Here is a 17,576-nt window from a genome sequence, read left to right as displayed (position 1 = left end):
CACAACTAAGGGTTGCTGCCCTTGAAGCTTAGTCGTGGCCCTAGCCTCAAAACAGAACGGGCGCTGCGGCCCTTCCCTTCGAACCCAGAAAACCCACCATTTTAAAGCTCAAAACCTCAGCCAAAACCACCCCTAAGCTCCCTACTTCAACACCCAATATCACCAAAGCTTACAAACCAACTTAAGCCACACAATTCAACAGAAAATCTAGCCCAACACACACTAGAATCCTCTTTTTAATCTCTGAAACCCAAGAACATAAACACCCAAAACTAACCAGTCAAGAACCCAAATCCAAACCTCTAATTCATGGAGTAAAGCTTACCTTAATGATAGAACCTTTCCTCTATCCAAAGTCCAGCTGATTCCCAATGATTTTCCCAGCTCAATTCCACCTTAAACAACAATTGGACAGTACCTCAATAACCAATTGATACACAAAGTTAAACTTCAAAAAAAACACATGTATTAACCCTTACCTTAGTCTTGATTTAGTCCTGGATTGTTCACTGAGCTAAGCCTCAAAATTACCCCTGAATTCCTCTGAGTTCCCAGAAATCTACAGCTCCAATTTCTCAAGAATTTTCCTCTATTTTCCCCTTGAGTGTTCCTTGAGAGAGAAGACTAAACTGAAGAAAGAAAATAAGGTAGGTTTATCCTTTTTTTTCCTAAAGGCTTCCTAGCTTTTGTCCCACTCATTAAGTTAATCCCAAGGCTCGGGGTACCGGAACCGTCCCCGAGGCCAAAACGGTAAAATCTCCCAATATTCTCGCCTAGACATCCTAACCTCAAATATATCTCCATATATTTATTTTCATGACCCGATAGTCTAAATCACTACCCGATACCTAAAGTACCCCTGACTTGTCCAGAGTCATATTTTAAGTCCCGTTGTGACTTGTCCCACTATCTGACCCTAGGATCGTCTCGAGTCGGGCTCTGCGGACCTGCCCACATAATAATGTGGTTCTCACATATATCACATATTTATTTCATATTATCATAGAAACATTACTAAACATATAATTACACATTTAAATCACATAATAATCCAATAATGCCCTCCTGGCACACTAATCAAGGCCCTTAAGCCTCATTAGCGAGTTTGGGTCGTTACAAGATTGGTTTATGTGCTTGATTGAGCTAAATATTATTGTTAAGCTTGTTTCTTATGTCCTGTTGTTGATTGAATTTATTGGTTTAAGTTTACTATTTATACACTGCTGCTTAGTTGTGCATGTTGATTTAAGTTTTCTTGTTGAGCCTTGGCTCACGGGTGCTATGTGGTGCAGGTAAGGGAAATGGAAAGTCGGACCAGCCATGAGTTGGAGAGCTACAGGGGCAGTGTGTACATATGCAGCCTACTCGACTACCACGACTAGGGTAGCCTAGGAGGAACTAGGGCTTAACCCTGTTTTGCCGCTTAGGATGGCTAATTTGTATTCCACTTGTCTGTTATTAGTCTGTAACCAATTTTTTGGGATCCCGTGTATAAACTTAATATTTTTAATGAAAAATAATCACTTTGTTGACCAAACTTTTTAATACCTAACCTTGACTTAGTCTTTAATTACACATTTAAGTCCAAATGACTCGTTTAGCAAGTTAAGCACTATTTAAACACACAGTGTAACGGTCTTGGCTAACCAGGGCGTTACAACTTGGTATGAGAGTGGTATAGGTTTTAGGGTTCCTGAAGACTGGCTGGGCGTGTACACTCGCCGCTAAAGATAAGCTCGACTCACGGTTTGGTATCTAATAACATGACTATGTGTTTAGTTTTTTAATTGTTTAAATTGAACCTATGTGCCTAATATGCATGCTAGAATAGAGAGCATGATGTATATGAATGTATTTTATGGGAATAAGGCTTGATAATTGATGCATGAACATTATAGATGTGTGTTTGATATGCATATTGCGTGTGTGGCTACTGTGTTGCTTGGCCTGCTCATAGAATAGTTCTGGATAGGAATATCAGGACTGATAAGTTAAGTCGTTGACTACGGACAAATTCATAAATTATGTATCCAAGGCAGTCGATTGGACTTGGCATGGTTAGTTTGGGGGTTGCAAATGATAGTCGGGGTCAGAATCCTCCATCTGGCAGTAGATGTTTGCTGGCATGTGAGCAAGACTGCAAAATCAGGAGGAGGAGATTAGGTGATAATAGGTACTGTAGCTGGTATTCTTGTGATCGGTTTAATCGGTATTTTCTTTTATGGTTCATATTCTGGATTAGGTTCATCCCTTTAGTAATTGGGTAAACTGAGATGTAGACAGGACATGAAAGCGTAAGAACTCAACGGAATCCCCCTCGAAGAAGACAAAGAAAGAGGGGGTAGGTCCCGTTGAGCTCTTAATAATCATAATATTTTATTCGTCTAAATGATAAAAAATAAAAATAAAATTCTAATGTTTCAAAAAACTCCATTTTCGTTTTTTATGATATTTTTAGAAAATTAACTTAAATTACTTGATTCAGAACATCTGTTCCTCGATAGTATCCGTCCATACTTTAATTTATTGAATAAATCTAAAAAATGGGTTATGATAAACCTAGAAAAAAAATGGAAACTACGAGACGAATAGGAATCTTTAACGAACGGGATCAAGAATGATTATTATTTCGACACAAGAAAGGGTTGTGGAAAATTCCTTTTCTTGTGTCAAAGACTAGGAATACAAAAAATTCCTTTTCGAATTAGAATGCTTTCTTCCTCTCATTCATTTTTTTGATACTTTGGTTTCTATTTTCTGCTTATTTATCTTATGGTTAGTGTTGAGTTAGATTGAGTTAAATAGGATTCTAGATCTAGTAGAATAGAAAACTATTGATTCATTCTATGGAATTTTAAATGGCATTTAAATCGGACAATAGTGACATAATCATACCGCTTCGGTTCGGTTTTGATTGAAAAAAGCAAAGAAATACATAAGTAAAGTCAAATAGTCTTCTTCACAGTATACATACTATAACTAGTAATGCGTTCCAAGTAATTCTCAAAATATGATATGATATAAGATAGAAAAAGAATATAAACAAGCCTAAAGACTTTTCAGAATTTTTTTGATAGAATTCCATACCATAACAGATTTTCCAACAAAAATCGGAGTTCTTTTTAGAGCTTGGTATTGAAAATCTGTGGATCTAGAAATTCATTTCGGACAATTGAACCTTTTCAAACTGTTTATTTTTAAGAACCAAAAATATTTGTGCCAAAATAAATGATGCCAAGAAGAGCAAAAGGCCTTGTACACGTAATGGATCTTGAAGTACTATTTCCGCATCCCCTTGACCAAATCCACCCACATTAGGATTACTCGTTAATGGTTGATCAAGTTTGATGGATTCGCCCTCTGAAACAAGAAGTTCAGATCCTGGAGGAATAATATCAACCACTTGACGTCCATCAGATGCCTCCACTACGGTTATTTCGTATCCCCCTTTTTCTTTTCGTATGATTTTGCTTACTATACCCGCCGCTGTAGCATTATAAACATTATTGTTACTCTTGCTCCCGTCGGGATAAATCTGACCCCTTCCTCTGTTCCTGCCTACATAGATGGGATATTTTAAGAAATGAACGTCTTTATTAGTAGCGGGGTCCGGGGAAAGAATAGGAAAGGTGATTTCACTATATTTTTGACCAGGAACGGGACCTATCACAAGAATATTTTTTTTAGTGGGGCGATAGCTCTAAAAAGACAGATTTCCCATCTTCTCTTTAATCTCGGGCGAAATACGGTCGGGAGGGGCTAATTCAAACCCCTCAGGTAAAATAAGAACAGCACCCACATTCAAGGCTCCTTTTTTACCATTAGCAAGAACTTGTTTCAGTTGCAGATCATAAGGAATTCGAACAACTGCTTCAAATACAGTATCGGGCAGTACCGCTTGTGGAACCTCGATATCTACGGGCTTGTTAGCTAAATGACAATTGGCACATACAATACGGCCTGTCGCTTCTCGTGGATTTTCATAACCCTGTTGGGCAAAAATGGGATATGCATTTGAAATGGGTGCCCTGGTTATTATATATATTAATAGTGATACGGAAATGAATCGAATAATCTCTTCCTTTATCCAAGAAAAGGTATTTCTAGTTTGCATGGTCCAATCATTTATCCCAAAAATTTCTACAATAAAATTAGATAAGTCACTAGTATAGTTTCCTATCTATGATTCTGCTATTTAGATTTACTGAAATAATTTTACTGGAATATTGAAGGAATCTCCCGGGTGGGTAGAAAGAATAAGTACAGTTTTGACTGTTTTGCTAATGTACAAAGTAACAAACATTATATATAATTTGATCGGTCGATCATTTTTCAATCATTCATTGAATGATAAATCACTACAAGTGACGGAGATACACGATTTAAATAACGAAAGATCCAATATTTAAAAATTGTATCTAAAATAACTGGAAAAGTAGAAACAAGACCGGATATAATTTGTTCATTATGAGCAAAACCAAAATCTTTGTAGATTGAGCCAATCATTAGTTCCCAACCATGGGGCGAATGGAATCCTATACATAAATCAGTTAATAAAAGAATAGAAAAAACTTTTATTGTGTCACTTAATTTATATAGAAATTCTTGAAGACAAGAGTTAAGAAAAATAAGTTCTTCATTACCTAGAATAGAATAAACACTTAGAATAAGGAAAGAAATTAGATTTGTTGAGAAATGTAAAATCGTATGGATACGGCCTTCATTGTCCATCTTGATCAATTGGATCATTTCTTTGTAGACTCCGACGTGAAACTTTTGTAACTGCCTTTCCGGGTAGTTGAGAAACCGGGTTCCATAAGAGAACACTGCTCTGTATATTTTGACAACAATGAAACTAGTTTCGGTTCAACCTGAGGGTGAGAACAGATGGAAATTATTGTATGAAAGATTCTAGAAGTATTATCCTCCATTTGTTCAGAGCTTAACAGTGGATGGGCATGATTAGCTCCATCCTTGACTATATGGTAGCGGTAGGCAATGATAGAGTGGCTTCTGCCATGTGTATGCAGCGGGAGGATGCCCAGACATGATGGGAAGTGGTACGCCAAACCCATAATGTTGTCATGATAGGTTGGGAGGAATTCAGACAATTTTTCGACGAAAGATACTATTGTGATGCAATTCGAATTGCAAAGACCAATGAGTTTATGAACTTGGTTCAAGATAGTAAGACAGTGACAGAGTATGTCAATGAATTTGATGGGTTGGCCAAATTTGTTCTTAATTTAGTACCAACAGATGTGGCCCGGAAGGAGCGAGTCATTTGAGGATTGAATTCGGGGATGCGCCAGAGCATTAGGATCGTTCCAATGCATGAGATTGTTACCTATGCTCGGACAGTAGGGAGGGACCTTGTTATAGAGGACGCAGGAGATGGGACATGGAGTGAGAATGTTGTAGGGCAATAAACTCAGGCAATGGTACCCCTTTTTGTGGGATCAGGTTGGGGTGGAGGCCTAGTCACCAAAAAAGAAAGACCCCTGATAGTTCTACTACTCCTTGTCCTGATAGGAGGGGGGTCATTGTATTCAGGGCGGCAGTGAGGCCTGGAGAAGTTATCGAGTATGTGCCAGGTGCAGGAGACGCCATCTGGGAGAACGTCGAGCGAAGGCATGTTTTCTAAATGGAATGGTTAGGTACCTTAAAAAGGATTTCTCGATATTAAAGGAGGGAGGACCAAGGAGTGTGGATGGCTCGACTCCAGTTCAAGTGTTTGTCTCGACGTAGTCAAAGCCTGAGGTTGGTTCCTCAGAGGCAACAGGTTAGCCTTCTAGTTCCCACTCTTTTATATTTATGATTGAGGTTCTTGCAATGTATTTCTCAGCAGAGACATAGATATGTGGGACATGCTATATGGTTGTCACGCCATGGGGCTAGAGATCTTAGTGTCTGCCTAGGGAAATTGGTAATTTTTAGGAGACAGATCAGAGTATTATTGGTGGAAAGTTAGCAGTAATTATTGATCGAGCGAGTTATATGAGGATTTTGATATGATTCTGAGTGTGGATTAGTTTTCCAAATAAGAGACAACCATGGACTGTAAGAAAAGATGGTGAAAAGCTTTAAAGTCGCCTTTCTAGCGCTGTAGCGCTGCCCACAGAAACAATACTTGGACTTCTCGCTCCCAAATGACTCAATTTTATCCAAAATAACTCCATTTTCTTCCACTTTCTCTTCATTCCACTCTTTTCACCATCTTAACATCAAAAACCTGAAACATGAACAAACAAGCATGAATCTGCAATAAAATAGCCATAAACTAATGAAAACCTTCCTAAAAACTAGACCATAAACAAGCCTAAAACTCATTTATCACTTAAGCTTGAAGTAACCTGTCAGAATTATAAAAGAACGTTCAAAACTTTCTCTCCCCCTCTCGTTCCCTTTTCGACACCCGTTCACATTTTCGAAGGAAACTCCAGTTTTAGGACTTGGATTCAAGCAAGGATTGAGGCATAACGATTCTAGGGAAGATTAGAAGCTTATTAGCTGGAGGATTTAGTTGGGAAATGACTTAATCAAAGGTAATCCAAGTTTTAAGTTCTAAGTTTTTAAAGCTTTTAAGCTTTGATTGGATTTTATGTTTTGATGAGTTTTTGGATGAATTGAAGCTTGGGTTTTATTGGTGTTGGATAATTAGGATGTTTGGGAACTTTGATTTTGGGATTTGGATATGTTTGGATAGACTTTTGGAGGATTTTAAGTGGGAAAAATCGTAGGAAATGGCAATTTCGTGGTCAAGTCGCGACCTTGTTCTAGCAAGTCGTGACTTGGACGAAGCCAGGAGCCAGGAGGGCTCTACCTGGGGGGCACCGCGACCCAAGAGGGGTCAAGTCGTGGCCCGCACCCAGAGCCCAAGCAAGGGCTCTCTGACTTGGGGGCAAGTCGCGCCCTGAGGGCCAAGTAGCGACCGGCTTGGGCATTTTTGCCTATATTTGGTTTTTAATCATTAGAACTTAACTCTAAGGGCCTGGGATCAATCCTACTACCCAGTTGAGTAGGATTCGACATACCGGAGGCTAGGTTTGGGTATGGAAATATTTAATTACTCATTTTTATGAGGTTTTATATTATGGTTGTGACTAGGTTATCGCTAGGGGCTTGGAAACAGGATCGTTCTTAAGGATCGTTTATTGGTAACATGTGCTTGGACCAAAGGTAAGAAAATTGCACCTAGTATGTGATGCATGTGATGCATAAGATACATATGATTAGGGCATGGCATGAATGTTGAATATGAGATTGATCAAAGTTGGAGTCTCTGTAAATGTGCATGATCATAATTATGCTAGCGAATGTTGAGTAATCATGTTGAATGCCTTATATTTGGATATTTGACATATGATATATGCATGGGTGCATTGCCTACTTGTGAGTAATACTGACTCATTAGTCAGAAACGGCATTGGTCGTATGGAATTGACCTATGAGTCAAGAGCAACACAAGCGTATTGAACGCAGAGTCGAAATGATTAGATCTAATCAACATAAGCATAAAATGCTTGACCGACCCCAAGTTCGATGAAAACTAAAAGTGTTGTTCTAGTCTAAAGGCTAGTTACTTAGAGCTAGGGCCAAAAGGCTCAGGTGATTGTAACATCATGTGGCTTAGGGTGCAAAGCCCAAGTGCGTGACTCATTAGTCACTTATCTGATTAGGGTGCGAAGCCCAAGTGCATGACTCATTAGTCACCTATCTGATTAGGGTGTGGAGCCCAAGTGCGTGACTCATTAGTCACTTATCTGATTAGGGTGCAGAGCCCAAGTGTATGACTCATTAATCACATATAAAGTGTGTGACTCATTAGTCACTTATTCAAATATGGACTCAATAGTCATCTATATAGGGCGCAGAACTCCATAATCATTTATTTGGACTTGCTTGCATGCATGAATAAAGCTACTATTGCTAGGTGTGCCTATTATGATTCAGTGACATGTTATTACTTGTTCATAAGCATATTGAGTTTTCTTGCTGAGCCTCGGCTCACGGGTGCTATGTGGTGCAGGTAAAGGCAAAAGAAAGCTGGACCATCCTTGAGTTGGAGAGCTTAGGTGACAATGTGTACATATGCGTCTGCTCGACTGCCACGGCCGAGGGTTTATAGAGGAACTAGGGTTAAACCCTATTTTGCTGGTTAGGTCAGCTGGTTGTAAATATTTTATTGTAAATAACCTTTAAAATATATTTTGGGATCCCAATGTATACAGTAAACGTTTTAGTGAAACATTGTATCTTTAACAAAAAAATTTAACCCTAAACCACTAATCACATTTAGTTACACAATTATGGACAAATGACTCGGTCAGCGAGTTTAGCACTGTTTAAAATGCACAACGTAACGGTCCCTAGGTAGTAGGGTGTTACATTGACCCTCATCTGGGCATGAATGGGATTGGAAGACCACCGATTCCTCCTTCTCTTTTGAGAGTGCTCGCCTTCAAATTTCCCTTTGCCACGATCTTGAGGTGTAGGTTGGGCTACAGCTTCAGCCAGGTGCACAGTTGGCATGCCAGTTGGCAGATCTTATGCCATGTCAGTGGGGTGCTCGAGAGGCACGCCCACTAGCAGAATAGGTGCCACTCCAGCTAGGTGCACGGGTGACACTCCAATTAGGTGTCAGGTTTTCTCTCCTCCGAGCATTAAGATTGTCTTAGAGGTCTGGTTGCTGTTGTCTCCCGAGGTAATCCTTTGGAGTTGCTTTGTGCCTGCAAGCATTCATATCATCTCGCAGGTGTAGTGCCTCAGAATTTTACTTAGTTAGAAAGTATTATCTTATGTCGTAGTATTTTATTTTTTGTGATATTGGTCCAAGCTAGGAATTATTTGGAAACTCGTAGAGCTAGTTATGAATTTTATAAGTTTTGCCTATAGTTAAGAAATATTAATTTTATCCTAAGGTTTAATTATTGTAGTTGGTCTTAAAAATATTATTTATTATATTCTAAGATTTAAATAGAATAATTAAGAGTGTGACATTTGCCACATGTATATTTATTAAGGATTTAAGGATTTTAGATGAATAAAATAATCAAGGATAAGCATAGGAAGTCTAGAACCTTCCCTCAGATGGTAGGATCTCATATTAATCAGTCAAAGTGGTTTAAACAACTTTGAGAGTGCTTAAAACGTGCAAAAACATGGTTTAGTACATAAGCGTAAGCCGATATATCGCAACTATAGGGGGCAATATATTGTTGGGTTTTGTGCCCTTATAAAACCATGTTGGACATGTAGCATGATTTCATATTATCAATAAAAGTAGTAGAAATCATTTAGTTTGACAACCGTGTTGCTTGCTTGTTTTATTACATGATTATTGAAATAATACAAACATTTATAAAATCCCGAACATATGGATAGTTACAATTATAGTGACTGGGTCACAGTGGATTATAGTTGTAATTATATGTTCAAAAGAACGAGTCCTAAGATTAGATCAGTGCATTGGATTTTCACTGATTAGGCAATCTACGATATGATCTACTTACACATTCAGGGTGTGATGTCTTGTCCAAGGCATCGACCAAGTAGATAAGATTGGATGTATTTAGTTACATTGGACTAGGACCGATATTGATTATTGATTGATAAATAAGTATCGTTGTTATCAAATCTAATCAATGTCACAACGTTGACCATATGTTAAGTCGATCTTAATTCTGAGTGATAATATTCTGCTAATTATATTATTTAAATCTTTTGACTTGTTCGTTACCAGCTTACCCTACGGTCTAGCCCATACTTACATCTTGGAGATTTATTAGTGTAATTGAGTGAGAGTATTATTCATAGATACGAAATCTATAACTTCTGTATGAGAAGTGAAAAGATGATTTCCTTAATTGCTTTGTTCAAAAGGTTAAATGATTGAGATCTCATTTCTGTGATTAAGTTCACGGAAATATCATTTATAAGGAACTTAGTGGGAGTTAAGGATAAAATATTGATGAGGGGTAAAACGGTAATTTGCACCCAGCTCGTTAGTAAGACATCGATAGAGGATTGACTGATTGTAATGGTTATAACAATGGATAACGTATTTATGGTTTTGAAAATACGTTCTATGAATTCAAGAGTTCAATTCCGAGTCTATAGTGGAGTCACGAGGAATTAATAAGGTAGTGAAATTATTCGTAAATAAATTCACGGTAAATTGTTGGAGCCTGATTTCATGGATCCATGGTCCCCGCATCACCTTTGAGTAAATCATCTAGAATGTCTCAATTAATTGATTTAATTATCAATTAGGATTTTTAAAGTTGACTAGGTCAATTTTGGAAAATTTACAGAGATATGAGATTTAGAGAATAAAAGAGAATCTTTGGGTAAATTTATTAATATTGATAAATTGGTATCAATATAAATAAATAATATTAAATCAAGTTTCAAATTATAATTAGTTAATTTGAATAAGGATTTAATTAATTAATTAAAAATAAATAAATAAATAAAAGGTTTTGAATTTAGGCCCAGTTGGGATTTAAATTCAAAACAAAGAGATTAGGCCCAAGTCCATTTATGGCAGCCCAAGGCTTTTATTTTTGTTTATTATTTTTAATTAATTTAAATTTAAATAAATCCCATTAAGTTGCCTATATAAGGAATATGATATCTAGGGTTTTCAGAAGCAAGTCAGTCTCAGTTGATTTGGGTAAGTGAAAACCTAGACACTCTAATCCTTTCTTAGCCACAATCTCTTCTTCTCTTCAAGATCTCTATCTCATGTGTTGAGAACCAGCTCACACTAGTTCTAGGTTGATCAAAGGCTTGGTGAGGAAGACTGTGTTGCTGATCTTGTTCAATCTCTTGATAATACTCTGCTACAGAAAGGAATCAAGGGTTAGAGAGATTGAAGGATGTAGTTGTTCCAGTTCCGCTGCGTAATGTAAGTTTTTACTTTACTCTGTATTTGTATCAATTTCATAGGAGCATGTTCTAGGAATTTGCATGTTTGTTTGATAATATGTAAATTGCATGAAAATAAATAAAGATCCTGCAATGAGTTTTTCCAACATATATCGCCTATGCTAATACGGAAAAACACGTCGACTTTGCATGAACGAAACCACAGACCCTCGGGAAAACAGGGCAGGCGATGTATCACCTTTAGGGGCGATATATCGGCTCCATGAGCCATTTTTAAAATTCTGTAAAATCTGAAGCTATAATCAATCCTCAACAGCTTTTACTTGTTCTTGAACGATTTTGACAGAGTTCTGGGCATTTGTTGAGCAGAAAATGCCATTTTTATTCATTTATTTATTGATTTTAATGGGAGTTAGTTTCATTCCTTGAAATCTATATATAGGACCTTCACTTGGTCAATTGCATTATCTTTCAAACACTTTTCAGAGCCTCCAAGCTGCTATTTTCATTCTAGAGAGAAACACTAGGGTTTTGGGGTTAAAGCTTTCAAATCTAAGCTTTTCTAAACACTTAGGAAGTAAGCTATGGTGTGATTTCAATGTTTGAGGTATAGATCGAAGCTCTAAGCTATCTAAGGTACTCTTAATCCTCAGATCTAGCCTATTTCTATTCTTCTTATTCTTTTCTTTTACTTCAAATTCTAACTCGTTATAATGGCTTTTGGTTAGGTACTTGATTTCCTTGAAACTTAAGATTTTCGGTAAGTCCTTATTTCGATGGTTTAGATCTTCTCTCCATCTTATTTTCTTAAGGAAACTTATGGTTTTAAAGTTTAGTTTATGGAGTTTCTGATCCCGCACTTGTCTCCAATATCTCAAATTTGGTAAGAAAAATAAGTTACATTTTATGTGCTATGTGTTATGTGTTTGTATGTTTTTATGTCTTTAGTCGCTCGGGAAATATGGTTGCTTAGATAGCAAATTCCAAGATTTTTATTGTTATCATAGACTATATTTGTGTCTAAACCTACCTATAAAATAGTAGTTAAGAGGACTATAGCAGTTTTTATCACATACTACAATAATGAGTTAATGGCCATTAATATTGAAGTCCATTTTATGTTTTATGTTTTATGTTTTAGTAGTTTTTCCTTACTGGGCATTATGCTCATTCCTTTTTATTTAGATTGTGTAGGAAAATGAACATGGAAGACGGGACGGGTCCAAGGTGACTTTGGTTTGTGTATTGGGCGAGGAACTAAAGGAATGAACCGATGGGATTGATTGAGGATGACGTTATTTATTTTTGAGTCTTTTGAATTATGTCTTTAAAATTTTCGCACTTAGTACTTTGAATATAAAAATAAAGATTTTTTTCTTTTTATTATTTTATGTATGAACAATGGGATCCCGTATTTTCATTTGGATTCTTCTATGTGTTAATAGTAAAGTTTTTATTATTTTATGTATATATCCAAAAGATTGTAGTTATGTCTTAGTAGTTTCAAAGGTCTAAGGTCTTTAAATTGGTTGGGTCTTTATAGTTGGTACCAAAGCCACGATTCATATGCATAAATTTCTCCTTGATACACACGCAAAAGTTCCGGATCTAACTGTTAATGTAAGTGTTTATGTTAAATCTAACGTTATAGTTAATATGTTTTCAGTCAAAATGAATGGAGTCATGACTTATCAGGATATCCATGCCATTAAGGCATTGAAAAGGATTAGAGAGCCAAAGGATACAATAGGTGTGCTAGAACGAATCACTCAAAGATTGGTAAGATTTTACAAGGAGATAGCTCACCTTCAATCACTAGGCAAATTATGATGAGAGACATGGATCAATATGTCCTTGTAATTAGGCTTTTCGGAGAAATGCCTTTTGTAGTTTCAAATTTGAAAGAATTATGGGAAGCTCTAGATAATGAGGATAACTTACCAATAATCATTAGATATTATTTTCTTATACTTAGGTTTACCTATAGATTTGAGTTTCGATTCACCAATGAACAAAGAATAATATCTTAATAAATATTCCCCGTAGTAGATTCGAGACTTATGATAATGATGATTATGAGGAAATAACTGGTGATATTTTAGATGAATGATCGGATGTAGAAGATCCTGATTTTTTAGAAATTTTTACCTTAGTTATTAATAGTATTATTTCTTTATTTATTTTGAATTATTATTGTAATAAGTGAAATTTTTTTCCAAATGAATAAAGTTATTATTATTTTGAATGTATGTATGAAATTTTAATTATTTTTTAAATCATAATTAATTTAGAATAAATTCAATAAATAATGGCTGAGTTTGGTGAGGGTGGATACAATCAATGGACTGAGTTCTATATTGAGAGTTTAGGGGGCCATACTAGTGGGAACGAATTTACTAATCCCAGCCCTCCCTCAATATGGTTAACTTCGGAACAACGACAAGTTTCGAGCCTGAGAATTAAGTCATATAGGGTTGTTAGAAACAGACTTAGAAAATAATAAAGATGGCCTAATAGTCGAAGTATAGAAACACACCCTAATTTATAAAGATGACTTACATAAATTCTCATAAGAAATCATAACTGGTAGGTTTGAGTTATGTTTGCTTAAACTAAGTGTTTGCCTTATAAACTATTAGGGTAAGTTCTAACATGTTTCTCTCGACGGTTAGAACTCTGCCAAAAATATCACTCCAAATGTCTGCACGCACTAACGGCAATGCCCCCAGCACCACCAACGTGACACTCGAGACCCCTCCAGTCTGAAGAAGGGGAAGACTTGTTGCCACTGTTGCTGCTAATGAAAATGCACCACCTCCGGTTGAGAACAACACTGAAGTTATTCAGTTACGACGACGAGTAGAAGAACTACCGCAGCAACAACGACAACCTTAGCCGCAACCTCAGTCAGCGGCTCAAGCACCCCAGCCAGAGCAGAATGGAGGATATCCAAATGGTGGATTTCCAAATGGAGGATATTTGTACGGGGGATGGCCTATGGAAAATTTCGCACCCTATCCAGCTCAATACATGGAACTAGTCTACTAGCATTTCCGAAAATAGCATGCCCTGAATTTTGAAGGGACAACCAACCCCTCTGAGGCTGAGGAGTGGCTAAGGAATGTAGAGCCAATTCTGACACACATGAACCTCGGCAACGCATATCACATATTCTGTGTTTCTTCTCTACTGAAAAAGGATGCCAGAATCTGGTGGGATCTGGTGCAGCAGACTCACAATATCACCACCATGACCTGGGCCAGATTTGTGGAGCTATTTCATAAAAAGTACTACAATTCAGCAGTCATCGCTACAATGGTGGAGGAACTTGTCAGCCTGCAACAAGGAAATTTGTCGATAGTCGAGTACGCTCAACAGTTTGATCGGCTAGCAAAGTTTGCATCAAAGTTAGTCCCGAATGAATACTTGCGGGTAACCAAGTTTTCTAGAGGGCTTAGACCAAAGATCTCTTTAGGGAATAAGCTGCCAAACCCCAGAACCACTTCTTATGCCAATGTCCTGGAAATGGCTATAGAGGTGGAGAGACTCTAGGGAAATGTTAGCAAGGAGGAGGCGAGCAAGTCAGACCCCAAGCAACAGAATCAAACTCTGAATGGTTGAAACCACAACAACCATCATAACAATAATGGACAGAAAAGGAAGTATCCCGATAATAAGCAGACCGACACTGACAAAAGAGCACGGACCAACAACGACAATAACAAATCGGGCTTTGTGGAATACCCTTAGTGCTCCAAGTGCCAGAAATGACATTCTGGGGAGTGACGTGCAAACAACAAGGGTTGCTACAAGTGTGGCTAGGAAATTCATCTAAAAGGATAATGTCTACAGCTCAAAGCAGAAGAGAAGAAAGATAACAAGATGGTTCCAGCCAGAGTCTTCACTTTGACCTAGGGAGAAGCCGAAACCAATAACAAGGTGGTCACAGGTAAGCTTCCTATCCTCGATAATATATGTTCAGTATTGTTTGATTCAGGAACAACACACTCGTATATCTCGTTAGGAATGATAGAGAAACTAGACAAACCTTATGAAAGATTTAGAAATAGGATTTTTATGGAACTGCCTTCGGGCGAAATCGTTCTATCATCACGGATAGTACGAGGAGTACCGATCAAAGTCGAGGACACGGAGCTAGAAGGAGATCTGATAGAGCTAAAGATCAAGGATTTTGATGTGATACTAAGCATGGACTTGCTAGCAAGACATGGTGCAACCATCGACTATCAACACAAGCAAGTGACGTTCGAAACCCCTGAGGGTCAGATACTGTGTTTCATGGGCAAGGTTTCAGGACTACGGACACCCCTTATCTCATCTCTCCCAGAGGATGATAGAGAAAGGATGTCACGCATTCTTAGCAAGCATCGTAGATGTTGCATGGGAAACAATATTAAAGGTTACAGACGTCCACATTATAAAGGAATTTCCAGAGATATTTCATGATGGCTTACCAAGGTTACCCCCTAACCAAGAAAATGACTTCACAGTCAAACTAGTACGGGGAACCGAACCTATCTCAAAGGCACCGTACCGGATGGCACCTACCAAACTCAAGGAGTTAAAAACATAGTTACAAGAGCTCTTAGACATGGGATTTATCAAACCAAGCCATTCGCCATGGGGGGCACAGGTTCTATTTGTGAAGAAGAAGGATGGAAGCATGCAGATGTGTATCGATTACCGCAAGTTGAACAAGGTGGCAATTAAGAACAAGTACCCGCTACCCCGAATCAATGACTTATTTGATCAACTCCGAGGAGCGACAGTATTTTCAAACATCAATCTACAGTCTAGTTATCACCAACTCAAGGTAAAGGAAGAAGATATACCAAAGATGAATTTTAGGACTCGATACGAACATTACGAGTTCCTAGTTATGTCTTTTGGTCTTACCGATTCTCCAGCCGCATTTATGGACTTAAAACCGGGTCTTCAAGGACTACTTAGACAAATTTGTTGTGGTATTCATTGACGATATATTGGTGTACTCCAAGGAGGAAGTCGAGCACGAGGAACACTTAAGACTGACCATGCTGCGACTGAAGGAACACCAACTTTATACCAAGTTTAAGAAATGCAAATTTTGGCTATCACAAGTGGCGTTCCTCGAGCACATAGTATCCAAGGACAGAGTCACAGTGGACCCAACTAAGGTAGAGGTTGTGAAGGATTGACCAAGACCAAAGAATGCATTAGAGGTTAGAAGTTTTTTTCGGGCTGGTGATACGAATGTTTCTACTGCAAGCGTACATTGTATTGTAATATAGTTTTAATTCAAAGGATGTCGAACCCACAAGGAATGAATAGGTAATTCCACCAATTAATATACTGTTAAAGTCTACGAATTTAATTAGATAATTCGAAAAGTAATTGAAACAAGAAATGTAAATGAATAAACGAAAGAAAACAATCTTGGAAATTGACTTTATAATAAAAGAATGTACTAAAGTAACGATTTCACTATCTTAAATAATGAATCACAATTTCTTTATTATTCTAATTAATTTTCCTTATTTGTAATCTCAAGAACCCTAATGTATTGCATCTATCTTTCTCAAGCATACATGCAATTAATCTCAATTAATCAATATGATATCTCTATTTGCTATTAATCAATCAAGAAGTCATTAAGCAATTGATTATTTTAAAGGAAATTCATAGAATTCAAGGAATCTCTCGAACTCACAATCACCCTATGTCATATTCTTCCTAAGTCCAATCTAAGGCCATCTCTCTCAAGCATATACCCTAGATTTCAATTCACAATAATGGCGACCAAACATTAATATTATGATACAAATTAAAGCAAGAGATAAGAACAAATAAGAAGAATTTCATATGAATAATAAATGAAACCTTAATCCAAAATCAAAATAGATCCATCAAGTATGTTAGCACAAAAGAAGTTCCGTTCTCCATTACAAACACAAATATAATAGCAATGTAATTGTTCATAATTAAAAACTAGATAAAAAGATGAGGAGAATGAAAACTAGATTGAATGATTATGATGTTGATGAAGTCTAGCCTTTGTTCTCCTCTCCAAAAGTCTATCTCCAGGTCTAATCTTCCCAAAATTGAATACTCCTTTTTTTTCTCATCCAAAGCGCTTTTAAAAAATAAGTTAATTAAAGTCTGTAGACGCATGGCGCTTTGGCGCCTAGCATGCGATGCAATTGTGCCATACTTATTTTCCAGAAGTCCTGTCATTCGCACACAAAGTACTTTTGATTCCACAAATGGTGCTATTGCGCCTCATACACGACGCTATTGCGCCAAAGATAGCGTTTCTTGATTTTTCGTGTTTCTTGACCTGATTGCTTCATGGTTTCGACACTTTACTCAATTATGTACAGTATACTCCAAATTCACAATAAAATCATCATTTTAAGCTCGACAGTGCACACTACAAAGAACACATCAAATTTATACAAAAATCTTAAGAAAAACACGATAACTCATATTATTAATGATCACGAATGAGTGTACAAATGTGCACTCATCAGTTGGCAGGCTATTGCTGGAGGTTTGTGGAAGGCTTTTCTAAGATAGCCACTCCACTTACCAACCTGACCCAAAAATAGCATAAATTTACCTAGACAGATAAATGTGAGGAAAGCTTCCAGTTGCTCAAAGACAAATTGTGTTAAACACCAATGCTT

At 37.2% G+C, this 17,576-nt stretch overlaps 1 pseudogene; it reads right to left on the bottom strand.

Moving 5' to 3' along the window:
- Positions 1-2,406: 2,406 nt before the first annotated feature.
- LOC133782688 (cytochrome f-like) lies at positions 2,407-4,788 on the bottom strand (annotated as a pseudogene).
- Positions 4,789-17,576: the final 12,788 nt, after the last annotated feature.

This window comes from Humulus lupulus, chromosome 6, assembly GCF_963169125.1.
Source record: "Humulus lupulus chromosome 6, drHumLupu1.1, whole genome shotgun sequence".
NCBI lineage: Eukaryota > Viridiplantae > Streptophyta > Magnoliopsida > Rosales > Cannabaceae > Humulus > Humulus lupulus.
This window is presented reverse-complemented; position numbering and strand designations above follow the sequence as displayed.